Consider the following 12,260-nt stretch of genomic DNA (forward strand, 5'->3'; position numbering starts at 1 on the left):
GTGAGATGATATCTCATAGTTGTTTTGATTTTTAACATTTCTTCATGTGCTTGTTGGCCATCTGAATGTCTTCTTCGGTGAAGTGTCTGTTCATATCCTGTGCCCATTTTTCTATTGGATTGTTTATCTTGTTGTTGTGCATAGTTACCTTTTAAAAATAGTAATTTGACTTTGGCCTATTAAAATATAAATATATAACAAGGATTTTCATTCAGAGGCCGAAACTAGACTAGACTGTAAATTAAACACGTGCAAGGGGTGGGCAGGGAGAAAAGTGCGGCAATGAATGAATGGAAATCCAAAACCTCTGTAAATGTCTATTAAAATTAATAATAATAAAACCACGTGCAATTATTGAACATGTTATCCTATTTACTATTAAAAATATAAGCAATGTGAATTAAGGGAAGCCTTTCTTTTTAATAAAAACTTGCTATTAAAAAAAAAAGATGAAGAGGCGAGGAAAAACCATGCATGTCCCTGCTGCAGACAGACGGCTGTGTACGTTTATGCTGATACCTGAGTGGTGTTGACCTAGGAAGACGGCCTTAGTCAGCTTCACAAGAAGAAGAGGGAGACTGACTCCTCATATCCTCATGTTCCTATTTGGGGATGACCCACAACAAATGGAGTTAAAATGAAGAAATGCCTTTGGAAGGAAGATAGCGAACCGTCCCCAGACTCATTTTGCTAGGATTTATGACCTCTGGATCTCACCTGACCTTGGTCTTCTGTGAAATGTGCCTTAAACAACACCGGCACTCCATAATAGCACCGCACAGCTGACTCCGAGTTACGGCAACATTTGTGTGAGCGGCACTGTGCCATGCAAAGTTTCAGGGGGGATTCTTCAGAAGTGGATTGACAGGCCCTTCTGCCAAGGTGCCTGCAGGTGGACTTGAACCAGGATTTCAGTTAGCATTCACATTAACTGCTTCCACCACGCAAGCACCATGCGCATACTGGCATGCAGGCAGGGCTGACTCCTGAACACCATCGGCCCAGGAGGCTGTCGGTCCTGGACACCATCGGCCCAGGAGGCTGTAGATCTTCATGGAAGGAGACTGCCTCATCGTTCACCTCATGTGTGCCTGGTGGACTTGAACAACTAGCCTCGCAGTAAGCAGTCCAATATGCTGTAATAACACCAACCAAAACACCCAACCCACTGCAGCCAAGTCAATTCTGACTCATAAGGAGCCTTTGTCATTGGCTGCCAGGTGCGGCTGAGTTGAGTACAACACATAGCAACTCTGTGAACAACAGATCCGAACCCTGTCCTGTCCTGTTCCATCCTGTCCCGTCCCGTCCTGTCCTGTCCCGTCCCTTCCGTCTGCCCTATCGCATTCTTATCTTACCATCTCTCTCAAGCTCGAGCCCATTGCTGTGTTGCTGTGCCGATCCAGCTGGTTGAGTGTCTTCCTCTCTTTTGTTGACCCTTCACCTTCCCAAGCATGATGTCTCTTTCCAGGGAACAGCCTCTCCTGGCAACATGCCCAGAGTACAGAGTCCTTTACTCCACGGAGTCCTCTGGCTGCACTTTCCCCAAGACATCTCTGTTTATTCTTTTGTCGTCTGCAGGATATTCAACACTCTTTTCCATCATCACCGTTCAATGACATCAGTTTTTCCAGAACCTCCCTCCCGGTGGGTTTCCCGGCTGTAATCAGTGGCTGCCTCCTCTCACTCATGACGAGTGTGGTGAAACCTGAGGGGAAACTCTTCAGGACAGATGAGGAAGCATAGGGAAGTCCAGGCTTCCCGAGTCCTCTGTACCTGTCAGGGCTGTAAGTGTGAAGATTGTGATTCTGAAGGCAGGCACTGGGGCCTAAGAAGAGAGGCAGGTGGTATCCAGACCTGGAAGCAGTGGTGGAAAGGGGAGGTTGTTCACCGCGGGTGAGTGAGCAGGCACAAGAGAGGTCAAGCTGCAGGGTTCCTATCAAGTTGGGACAAGCCCACATGATGGCATAGGTTTGGTTTTCCGTGCTTGTTTATAGTGGGAATTATCTGTCTCCTCCAACTTCTCCCCCCCCCCAATCAACATTGGGATCTTAATATTGGGAGGATCATGACAAGTTGCGGCTGACACTGAGAAGAATGGGAATCCCAGAGCACTTGACTGTGCTCGTGCAGAACCTATACCTGGACCAGGAGGCTGTTGTGTGGACAGAGCAGGGGAGCACTGGATGGTTTGGAATTGGAAAGGGAATGCGTCAGGGTTGTATTCTCTCTCCAGACCTGTGCAGTCTGTATGCTGAACAAATTATCTGAGAAGCTGGACTCTATGAAGAGGAGTGTGGCTTCAGGATTGGAGGGAGACTCATCAATAACCTGCATTATGCAGATGACACAGCCTTAATTGCTGAAATTGAAGAGGGCTTGAAGTACTTGTTGCAGAAGATCAGGGAATGCAGCCTTCGATATGGATTGCATCTCAATGTCAGGAAAACCAAGATTCTGACCACTGGACCAATAGGCAGCATCACGATGGATGGAGAGGAGACTGAAACTGTCAACAGCTTCATCTTGCTTGGACCCACAATTAATACCCTTGATACCAGCAGTCAGGAAATAAGGAGACGCATTGCACTGGAAATCTGCAATTAGGGACCTTTCTAAATTATTGAGGAGAAGTGACGTCAGTTTGAAAACTAAGATGTGTCTGATGCAGCCCATAGTCTTTCCAATTACTAGGTATTCATTTGAGAGTTGGACAATGAATAAGGATGACAGAAAAAGAATTGATGGCTTTGAGCTGTGGTGTTGGAGAAGAGCACTGAACATCCCATGGATGGCCAAGAGAACAGATGTCTTGGAGAGGGTGCAGCTGGAGTGCTCTTTGGAAGCAAGAATGATGAGGCTTCACGTCACATACTTTGTACATGTTGCTAGGTGGTGCTGTTCCTTGGAGAGGGACGTGATGCTGGGAAGGGTGGAGGGTGGATGAAGGAGAGGAAGACCCTCAACCAGTTGGTCATTATGAGTCGCAAGTAACTTGAAGGCACACAACAAAAACAACAACAACATTATAAGCACTCTTCTTTCTTTACGAAAACTGGTGCCTCACACAGTAGCCAGTATTCTGTGTATTTTCTGAATAAGGAACACTTGGTGGCTTGGTGTGTAATGTGGGGGAACTGCTAACTGCCAGGTCAGAAGTTCGAATCCTCCAGCTACTGTGCAGGAGGAAGCTGGGGAGTTTCTGCCCACGAAGACTCAGCCCCAGAGACCCTGAGGGAGCTTTGCTGAGTTGGAACCGACGGTTGGCAGTTGGACTGAGTCAGGTGGGCCTGTTCTCAACACCCAGTGCTGGGTGGTGGCCATTGTGTCATTTCCCTCTCGCCCAGTTTCCCCTCAGCGATGCCTGTCATCATCCTCTGCGCTGCCCCCTTGCCAGGACGAAGTCGTGGGGTGTGGGCCCTGAGGACCTGGGCTGACATGGGGTGCGGCAGCCAGGTGAGGCCAGTGTGGCGCTGAGGTGATGTCGCCAGCTGGAATCCCGTCACAGCACAGAGTGTGCACAGGTGTTTGAAGGGAGACCACTATGATTTATATACTTTTACTAAAAACAAGGAACCAAGCCAGCACCAGCCTGGTGCATATCAAATGGGCACTGCAGCCATACCTGCCACCCACAGACACAGGTCAGCTCCTCCAGAACCTTCCACACAAGTGGGCTAATGCCCCCGTGGGCAGGGGGGAGGAAGCCTGATATCTGCACACCCTGTAGACACTGCCCAGGCTGGCCAGCTCTTCCAGAACCTTCCACACAGTGTGGGTTAGTGTTTCACCGGGTGGCGAGCCGGCTTGTTTGAACGCCCTCAGGGACACTGCCCAGCACACAGGGTGAGTTAATGTTCCACTGGGTGGTGAGCCAGCTTGTTTGTGCGCCCTTGGGGACACTGCCTGGCACACAGCACCGGTTGGCGCCTCACCTGAAGCGACCTGCTCATCTGCGTCCTGGAGAGGTGCCCGGGCCAGGTGCATGAGGGGCACCCAAACCAAGAGGAGCCCGTGTTTGCTCTGCCTTGTGTCCCCTTCAGCCCAGTTCTGAGCGGCGCCAGCTCTCAGCTGACCACACAGCCGTCCAGTCCCCAGGTTGCTGGCCTCAGGCCCTGCTGTGAGAGCAGCTGGAGCCATCACCCATGCGTCCAGGGTGCCACGTAGCGGACACTGAGTGGCAGTGGGTAAGCACTGGCCGCTAACAGGGTCGGCAGTGTGAACCCACCAGCCACCCTGAGGGATAGATGGCCCAAGGGGCTTCCGTGAGGAGACCCTGAGGGCCAGTTCTCTGTGCCGTGGAACCTCAGGAGTTGGACTACATTCCAGGGCTGTGAGTGGGTGGGCGCAGTGCTCCAGTCACGTCCCCTCGGCCATCCCCTCACGTGTCACTGCCCTTCCTGGAAGTGTCAGGCCCGTCTCCCGTCATAGTCCACATTGCAGAAGCTCCTGACAGGCTGGGGAATTGGGGCAATGTGGGGGATGTGAGAGGGCTCAGACAGATGTAAGGTGCCCAGGGCGCCTCCCTGTGTGGTGCGGACGTGGGCAAATGGAGGGTTGGAGGTTCAAGTCCACCCAGGGGAGCTCGGAGGAGAGACCCGGTGCTTTTCTGGGAAATCAGTCAGCGCAGACCTCTTGGGACAGACTTCTGCACACGGTCGCTGGGGTCTAGCAGGCTGGTGACACTGGGCACACAGATGCCCACGTCGACTTCACCTCACACGCCAGGTCCTGCCATGGCTTTGGCTGGCCCGGGACAGCTGTCCAGCAGTAACAGAGGCATCTGGAGGGCAGACCTGTCCCAGGGAGCACAGATGCAGAGCCTGGAATCGGGCCTCACGCTCTCTGCTCCTGCTGGTTCCAAGCAGGAGGTGTCAGCAAAGCCTCAGGGATGTCCTGGGGGCCAAATCACTCACTGTTCCTTGAACGTCAGTGCTTCCTATCACTGCCCATGGGTGGGTGGGTCAACCTCTACCAGGGAAGGGAGATGAGATGGGACAGTGCTGCCCCGCCGAGGGTGTGACGGGGGCGCATGCGCTGCCAGGCAATCCTCCTGCTACAGAGGAACGTCAGTGCTGCGGCCGCTGAGCATGTGAACCGTCTGCATGCTGACCTCAGCTGAAGACCCTGGGCTGACCTCAGTGAGGGCGCCCTGGAGGCTCGGTGGGCTACTAACTGAAAGGTTAGTGGTTTGATTCCATCAGCCCCTCGGAGAGACCGTAAGACATTATGATCTCAGACATCAGCTGATGAGCTTGGGACCACAGACCAAAACAGGTGGACACTTCACACATGTCCTAGTTGATTATGGCACGTGTTAGAGCTGGCTGGGGGGGACCACGATGGAAGCTTGACTGTCATACCCCTCGTGGCCCAGGTCTGGATGAAGAGGTCAGGTCTACACAGGGCACTGCCCATGCTCACAGTCCAACCTGGAACTTCCCAGAGCTCCATGGTCCGGTGCCGGAAGCAGTGCGGCGGGGGAGGAAAGTACCCACGTGTTGGATAGTGTCAGATGCTGGCTCCAAGCTACACGAAACGTTCAGGACTGCCCATATTGCTGTAGGTGTCATGGAGTCGGTCCAGACTCGATAGGCCCCGTGGAAAGAACAAAAACATCGCCCATCTTCACAGTGTTGGCACATTGGAACCGATTGCTGCAGACAGATGCTGTGTGTGCCCAGCGCCTGCCAGTCTGGGGCCCATTGTCCAGAAGCATCACACAACGCCCTGTGGCGGCCTGAGGGTTTCTGTTGGCTGATCTCCTGAGGACAGCAGTGTACATTTGTCCTGGTTTTAGGCTGGAAGCTCCCTGAAACCTGCCCCCCAGGAGTGCCCCTGCTGGTATTTGAAATAGTGGTGAGGTACCTTCCAGCCCCACAGTACCACCCAGGCTCTGTGGTCCAGCACACTGACCAACGGGAAGGGTACTGTCAGGACAGGGAGCAAAAGGGCACAGAGATGGAGGGCCCAAAAGTGACACACTGTGATGCCTGCCCAGCCGGCCTCTGTGAACGCACCTCCCACACCACCTAGGGGGAGGCCCATCTTCGCACCTGGGCCTGTCCTCCTGCACCACGTGCACCCTCCCACATGATGTCTGTCCTCCACCCGGGGCCCGTCCTCCCACCCCGGGCCCGTCCTCCCACCCCGGGCCCGTCCTCCCACCCCGGGGCCCACCCTTCACCCCAGGCCCGTCTTCCCACACTGGGCTCACCTTCCTGCACCACGTCTGTCCTCCCCGCACCACACCCACCCTCGCATGCAGCTCCTTGCAGGGCTGGTTCAAAGTCCCAGCTTTTCCGACAGCAGACTAACAATTATCCACTGCACCACCAATGACCCTTTCCTGTTACAGGAACCCCCAAACCTCCAGGTGACCCAGGAAGACTGAGGAGACCAGCCTGCAGGTTCCCAAGGAAGCCAATGATCACACCTTTCTCTCAGAGCAGTTGGTGGGTCCAGACCGTGTCCTTCGGTTAGCAGGGTGTGTAAGCTCGGGCCACAGGGGCATCTCTGTCCAGGCCGCTGTGTTGGTGTTGGGCTCCGTTCTGTTGGTTCTAACACATGGTGAAGCAGCACACCGCAGCATGGAAGGCCCTGTGCTCTCCCCGGGGAGAGACACATGCTGTACCCCGCTGACCAGCTGAAGGTGCAGTGGAGACGCCCCTGACCGCCCACCAGCTCCCACTAACTGGGGCACTTATTCCACCTGCTGGCTGAACTGGCTGTGGTTTTGTGTCCACCATGGGCCTGCTGACCACGGGCCTGCTGATCACCTGCCATTTGACCACGGGCCTGCTGACCACCTGCCTGCTGACCACCCGCCTGCTGACCACCTGCCTGCTGACCACCTGCCTGCTGACTACGGGCCTGCTGACCACCCGCCTGCTGACCACCTACCTGCTGACCACCCACCTGCTGACCACCTTCCTGCTGACCACCTTCCTGCTGACCACAGGCCTGCTGACTTTAGCCTACTGACTACCTGCCTGCTGACCACCTGCCTGCTGACTACGGGCCTGCTGACCACCCGCCTGCTGACCACGGGCCTGCTGACCACCCGCCTGCTGACCACCTGCCTACTGACCACCTGCCTGCTGACCACGGGCCTGCTGATAGGGTTGCTGATTCCCGTTCCTGCTCCTACCTAGCTTGTTGGCCCACTGAGGAGCTATTTTTCTTAAATGAATATTTTATTGTTCATGTACATTGTCTTCCCTTCAGTCCTTCATTCACTTCTATTACAGGTGTTTTATCCTCCCTTGCAATCATCCCAGCAGCAGGTGCTTTTGTGAAAGTGTGTACACCAGCTCCTTCACGCCCCGTGCCCGATGTCTCTCTCGGACAGCCCCTTGCTGCCTTGCCCGATCCCGTTGAATCGGGATCTGAGGAAAAGCCGCGTTGTTGAAGGCTCCTCTGCGGAAGGAGACAGAGCATCTGCGTCTGGAGCACTGTCCAGTCCAGAGCAGGCGTCGGTCATGGCACGCTCTCCAAGTTCACAGCCGGCGTCGTCTTCACCCGGCTGGGTTCTGGTCAGCTCGTCCCCTGTGGCTGACTGAGAAGCTATTTTCCCATTTCTTGGTGACTGATGGAGTGTTCAGAGACAGTGGAAGGAGATGAAACAGAAAGCGAAGCCTGAGTCAGGAGCACTCAGGGGGAAACCACAGGGCCGCTGACTGGGTGCATGTCAGGAGAGAGCCTTGACCACACGAGGTCCTGCCTACCATGTGGGCAGGACGTGTCTCAGCTGAGTTAGGGAGTCAGTACATTGACTTAACGCAAAACTGGAACCCAGACGAACTTGGCCGGCACATCTGTGCACTTTCACGGTCTGTTGTTCTGTCCTCGAGTCGGGCCCATGTACGACAGGTGGGAATCCTCCGGGCCTGTGCTATTCACACACTCGCTGCTGTGTGTAAGCCACTGTTGCATTGACTCTGAGGCTGGGTTCTCAGAGAAACAAAACCGAGACAGGTTACAGGAGCATGTGTATGTAAATGAGGGGAACTCTGGTGGCCTCGTGGTAAGAAGCTGCAGTGAAATTTCAAAGGGATGTGGTTCAAGTCCACCAGCGGCGCTGTGGAAGAAGGATGGGCAGTCTCCTCCTGTGTGATTTACTGCCCCTGAAAGTTATCAGTCAGTTCCAACTCAGTGGTACTCAACAACAACAACATTATATAAATACAGAGAGAGACAAAGAGGGATAGAGAGACTTCAAAGGGAAGGGTCACACGCGTGGAGGTCAGACCTCACACTGGAGGCAGCGGGAGAGGCATGGTCCGGTGTCCAGCAGGCGGGCAGGGTCTCAGGCTGCTGTCCTGGGAGGCAGACGACTGGGCCTACTGGACACTGAGAGTGACAGGAGCGAGCACAGTGGACCTTGTGTCTGGAGACCACAGGCCAGAGAGCCAGACGTAGGTCTGACGACAACATTTCTAGGGTGGCTTTCCCCTCAGAGTCCCAACACAAATACAGTGCAGGCCACACCCCTGAAGAGACTGACTGTTAATCAGACAAGACAAACCCCGTCTTTACAGATATGCTTGTAAGCTACTTTATTGTTATTGCTGTTGGTTGCTCAACTCATAGTGCACCCATGAACAAAGGGCCTGGAGCCCCTCTACAACTGTCAACGTTTATCAAAGTTCCTAGAGTTTCTGGAGGCACGTGGTTTAGGAAGGGGATGCCACTCCTGCTTCCAAACCTGTCATAGTACGTTCTTGTTGTTATGTGCCATTGAGTTGCCTGTGATGTTAGCAATCCTATCAGCAGCTCTGAACCCTTCCCTGTCCTGAGCCATTCTCACCAACTCTGAAACACCAGCCCCCATTTCCCCAGTTACTGTATCAATCCATCTCCTCTGGGATCTCCCTCTCCTGCCCTATCCATCCACTCTTCTGAGCGTGATGTCCTTCTCCGAGGACGGATCTCTCCTGGCCACGTGCACAAAGTATGGAAGGTGAAGCTTCAAGGAGAGACCTACCTTATTAGCTGCAAAGAATTCCAAACAAAACAAGCTCCCAGCTCGAGTCAATCCCAGCAGCCCTCCGTGGTGTGCGAGGACTCTGTTCTGCGCCCTCTCTCTCCTGCGAAGCTTCTGGTCGGTTAGATCTACAGTATCTCGGTTAGCAGCACACGCTCTGTGGACTACACCCCAGAGCTAATAGCTTCATGATGCGAAGGATCATGGCCACGCCAACAAACGATGCTAACCATGACCGTGGCCCATCCAGCTCCTCGAGGATCTTTCTTTCCCTCAATGATCCTGTACCTTTCTAAGCAGAAAGTCTGTTTCCAACCACTGGACTGTCCTGTTGGCATGCGCACAGCAGACAACGCACAGAGACAAAGCCTCGCCTTCTTTGCCACTAAGAAGCCCCTAGCTGCCCTTCGGCAAAACAGACTTGGATTTTCCCAGCACCACGATTCAAAGGCATCGATTGTTCTTTAAATCTCCCGTTCAGCTCTTCTATGCATATGAAGCAGCTGAAAAAGATGGCTTCTGTCAGGAGCACCTCGGTTTTTAAACTGACAGCTCTGTTCTCTTAGAACAAGATTTTCCCAAAGCAATACACACTGTTTGACTTTCTTGACGCTGCTTCTGCAGGACCTCCCAGTGAAAGCCCTACAGTCCTTTTGTCCCTGGCCTGACGTTCCCTACCCGCCCACTGCTGAGGATGCTTGTGTCCTGGACGTTACGGCATAACCCATCCAGAGAGTTGTAGTTGTTGAGCTGCAGTAAAAAGTGTGTGGATTTGTTGCTAGGGGCTGCAGTGCTGGTCGTTGTTGATTGCCGTCGAGTTAAGCACGACTCACAGTGACCCGGTGAACAAAAGGCCTGAAGCCGTTCTGAAGTTAATAGAGTTTCCGAAGGCATGTTGTTTAGGAAGTGATGCCACTCCTGCCGAGTACAACCCTGTGAACATCACACCCGAACCCTGTCCTGTCTGGGCCACCCTCACATCTCTGAACATCACACCTGCACCCTGTCCTGTCCTGTCCTCTCCTGGCCTATCATCACCATCACACCCGAACCCTGTCCTGTCTGGGCCACCCTCACATCTCTGAACATCACACCTGCACCCTGTCCTGTCCTGTCCTCTCCTGGCCTATCATCACCATCACACCCGAACCCTGTCCTGTCTGGGCCACCCTCACATCTCTGATCCACTGAGCCCACTGCTGCAGTCCTGTGTCAATTCATCTCATTGCAGAGGGTCTTCCTTTCTTCCATTGACCTTTTCAAGCTTGATGTCCCTTTCCAGCCTTTTCTAGCAACATGACCAAAGTATGTGAGATGAAGATTTATCTCCTTTGCCTCTGAGGAGAGCTCCGACTGCACCTTTGCAGAGATAGACCTGTGTATTCTTTTGGTCGTCCGTGGGGTATTCAGTACTCTTCTTAAACGCCACAACTCAATTCCTCCATTCTTCTGTCACCCTTAATTATTTTCCAGTTCTCAGATGCATAGCAAGACTATGGCCTAAATTAGGTACACCTTAGTCTTTAAACTACACTGCTCTTCCGTATTTGAGGTTTAGGTGTGTAAATTGTGATTCACATTCAGTTTTTGGAAACATTGAAATAGATGGTGGACTGAGTTCTGTTGGCACCCACGGATGGAATGACAAGCCTGGGTCATTTTACAGGAGTCAGCCTCAGGATCCTGGCTGACCGGTGACTCCAGAAGCTTGTTCTGTACACACACCTGTTCTGAGGGGATGTTTATCCCAGCAGGACATGTCCTCATCAGGTTCAAGGACAGCCAAGTCCAGTCTGGAGTGTGTTGGTCTTTCGCCCTCTAGTGGCAGCTTGCAACAATTGCAAACACTCTAGTGGGACCAGCTGTGTCTGAAGGTCCAGGGGAGACTTGGGCGGCGACTTGACCAGGTCACTGCGCTCAGCAAGGCCGCCTCAGCCCTGGGAGGAACGGAGGCCCTGCTCAGAATTCCCTACCTACAGAAGAGGTGCACTAGCAGGACACGGGCTGTCAAGCTGGCTGCCGCCCTCTCCTCTTTATTCATTTGCAAATACTTGGACCAGAGCTAGAAAGAAGAACGGGGTTCCTGTCTTGGAGGGGTCCCAGGCTCCTGGAGAGGTGTTGCTCATAGTGACCCTCAGACGAGGCAAACTCTGGCAGGTCCCGAGCACCCTCACAGACGATGCCACGGCCCCATCACTGCAGCCTCTGTGCCAATCCGTCTCCTGGGGGGTCTTCCTCCATCTCAATGAAAGAGCCTTATCTCAGGGACTGGTCTCCACCCCCAACACCCCAAGGCCTGTGAGACAGTGTCGGCCACCCTCACAGATGATGCCGTGGCCCAGACACTGCAGCCTCTGTGCCAATCTGTCTCCTGACTTAATGACCCTTAACCTTGACCCTTAACCCTTGACCGAGTCTTACCTCCTTCTCAGGGACTGGTCCCCACTCCGAACAACCCAAAGCCTGTGATACGAGTGGTCTCCCCCGCTCACGCTAAAGAGCACGCTGGCTGCACTTTCCCCCAGGAGGTCTGTCCGGGGAACACTCATGGTTCTTCACCAAGTGGGGACACGGGGATGCTCAAGAGACGTTTCAATCGGGGAGCTACTTGCTGGGCAAGGAGGAATGGGGGTCAAGGAAGGTGCTGTGGGGGTAAGATCTGGAATGGAAAAGGCCAGCTGTGTGCTCTGCGCCGGACCCTGTGCGACTTAATAAGCACACTTAATAAGTTCAGTAGAACTGTTGGTGACTGCCATCGAGTTGAGCACGACTCAGAGAGACCATATGAACAAAAGGCCTGAAGCCTTTCGACAACTATCATCATTTATCAAAGGTCATAGTTTAAAGTGGCGTGTTGTTTAGGAAGGGGATGCCACTCGTTAAATTAGTGACGCATAAACAACAGCTCACCTGTACTGAAATTCCAGCCGAGGCCGAGGCAGTTTCCACACAGAAGAGCTGAGTCAGATAAGGAATCATGAAATGGACACACCAGCAGAAGGACAGCCCTGGAGGACATCATGCCAGGTAGAGTGGGGGTCACAGAGGAGGAGGAAGAGCTCCATGAGATGGACTGACACGGGGCAGAGCCCTGGCTCACAGATGGGAGGACTCAAGTGGCCACGACGAGCCAGTGTCAGCCGTGTCACCCAATGGCAGTCGGAGCAGAGGAGCCTGCTGGTGCCCAGCGCTGACCGGAGGCCGCTGGCGCAGTGGGCGGGTGCCCAGCGCTGACCGGAGGCCGCTGGCGCAGTGGGCGGGTGCCCAGCGCTGA

Source organism: Elephantulus edwardii, unplaced genomic scaffold (genome assembly GCF_000299155.1).
Source record: "Elephantulus edwardii isolate Elephantulus edwardi_28Jun2011 unplaced genomic scaffold, EleEdw1.0 scaffold00024, whole genome shotgun sequence".
NCBI classification, from domain to species: Eukaryota; Metazoa; Chordata; class Mammalia; order Macroscelidea; family Macroscelididae; genus Elephantulus; species Elephantulus edwardii.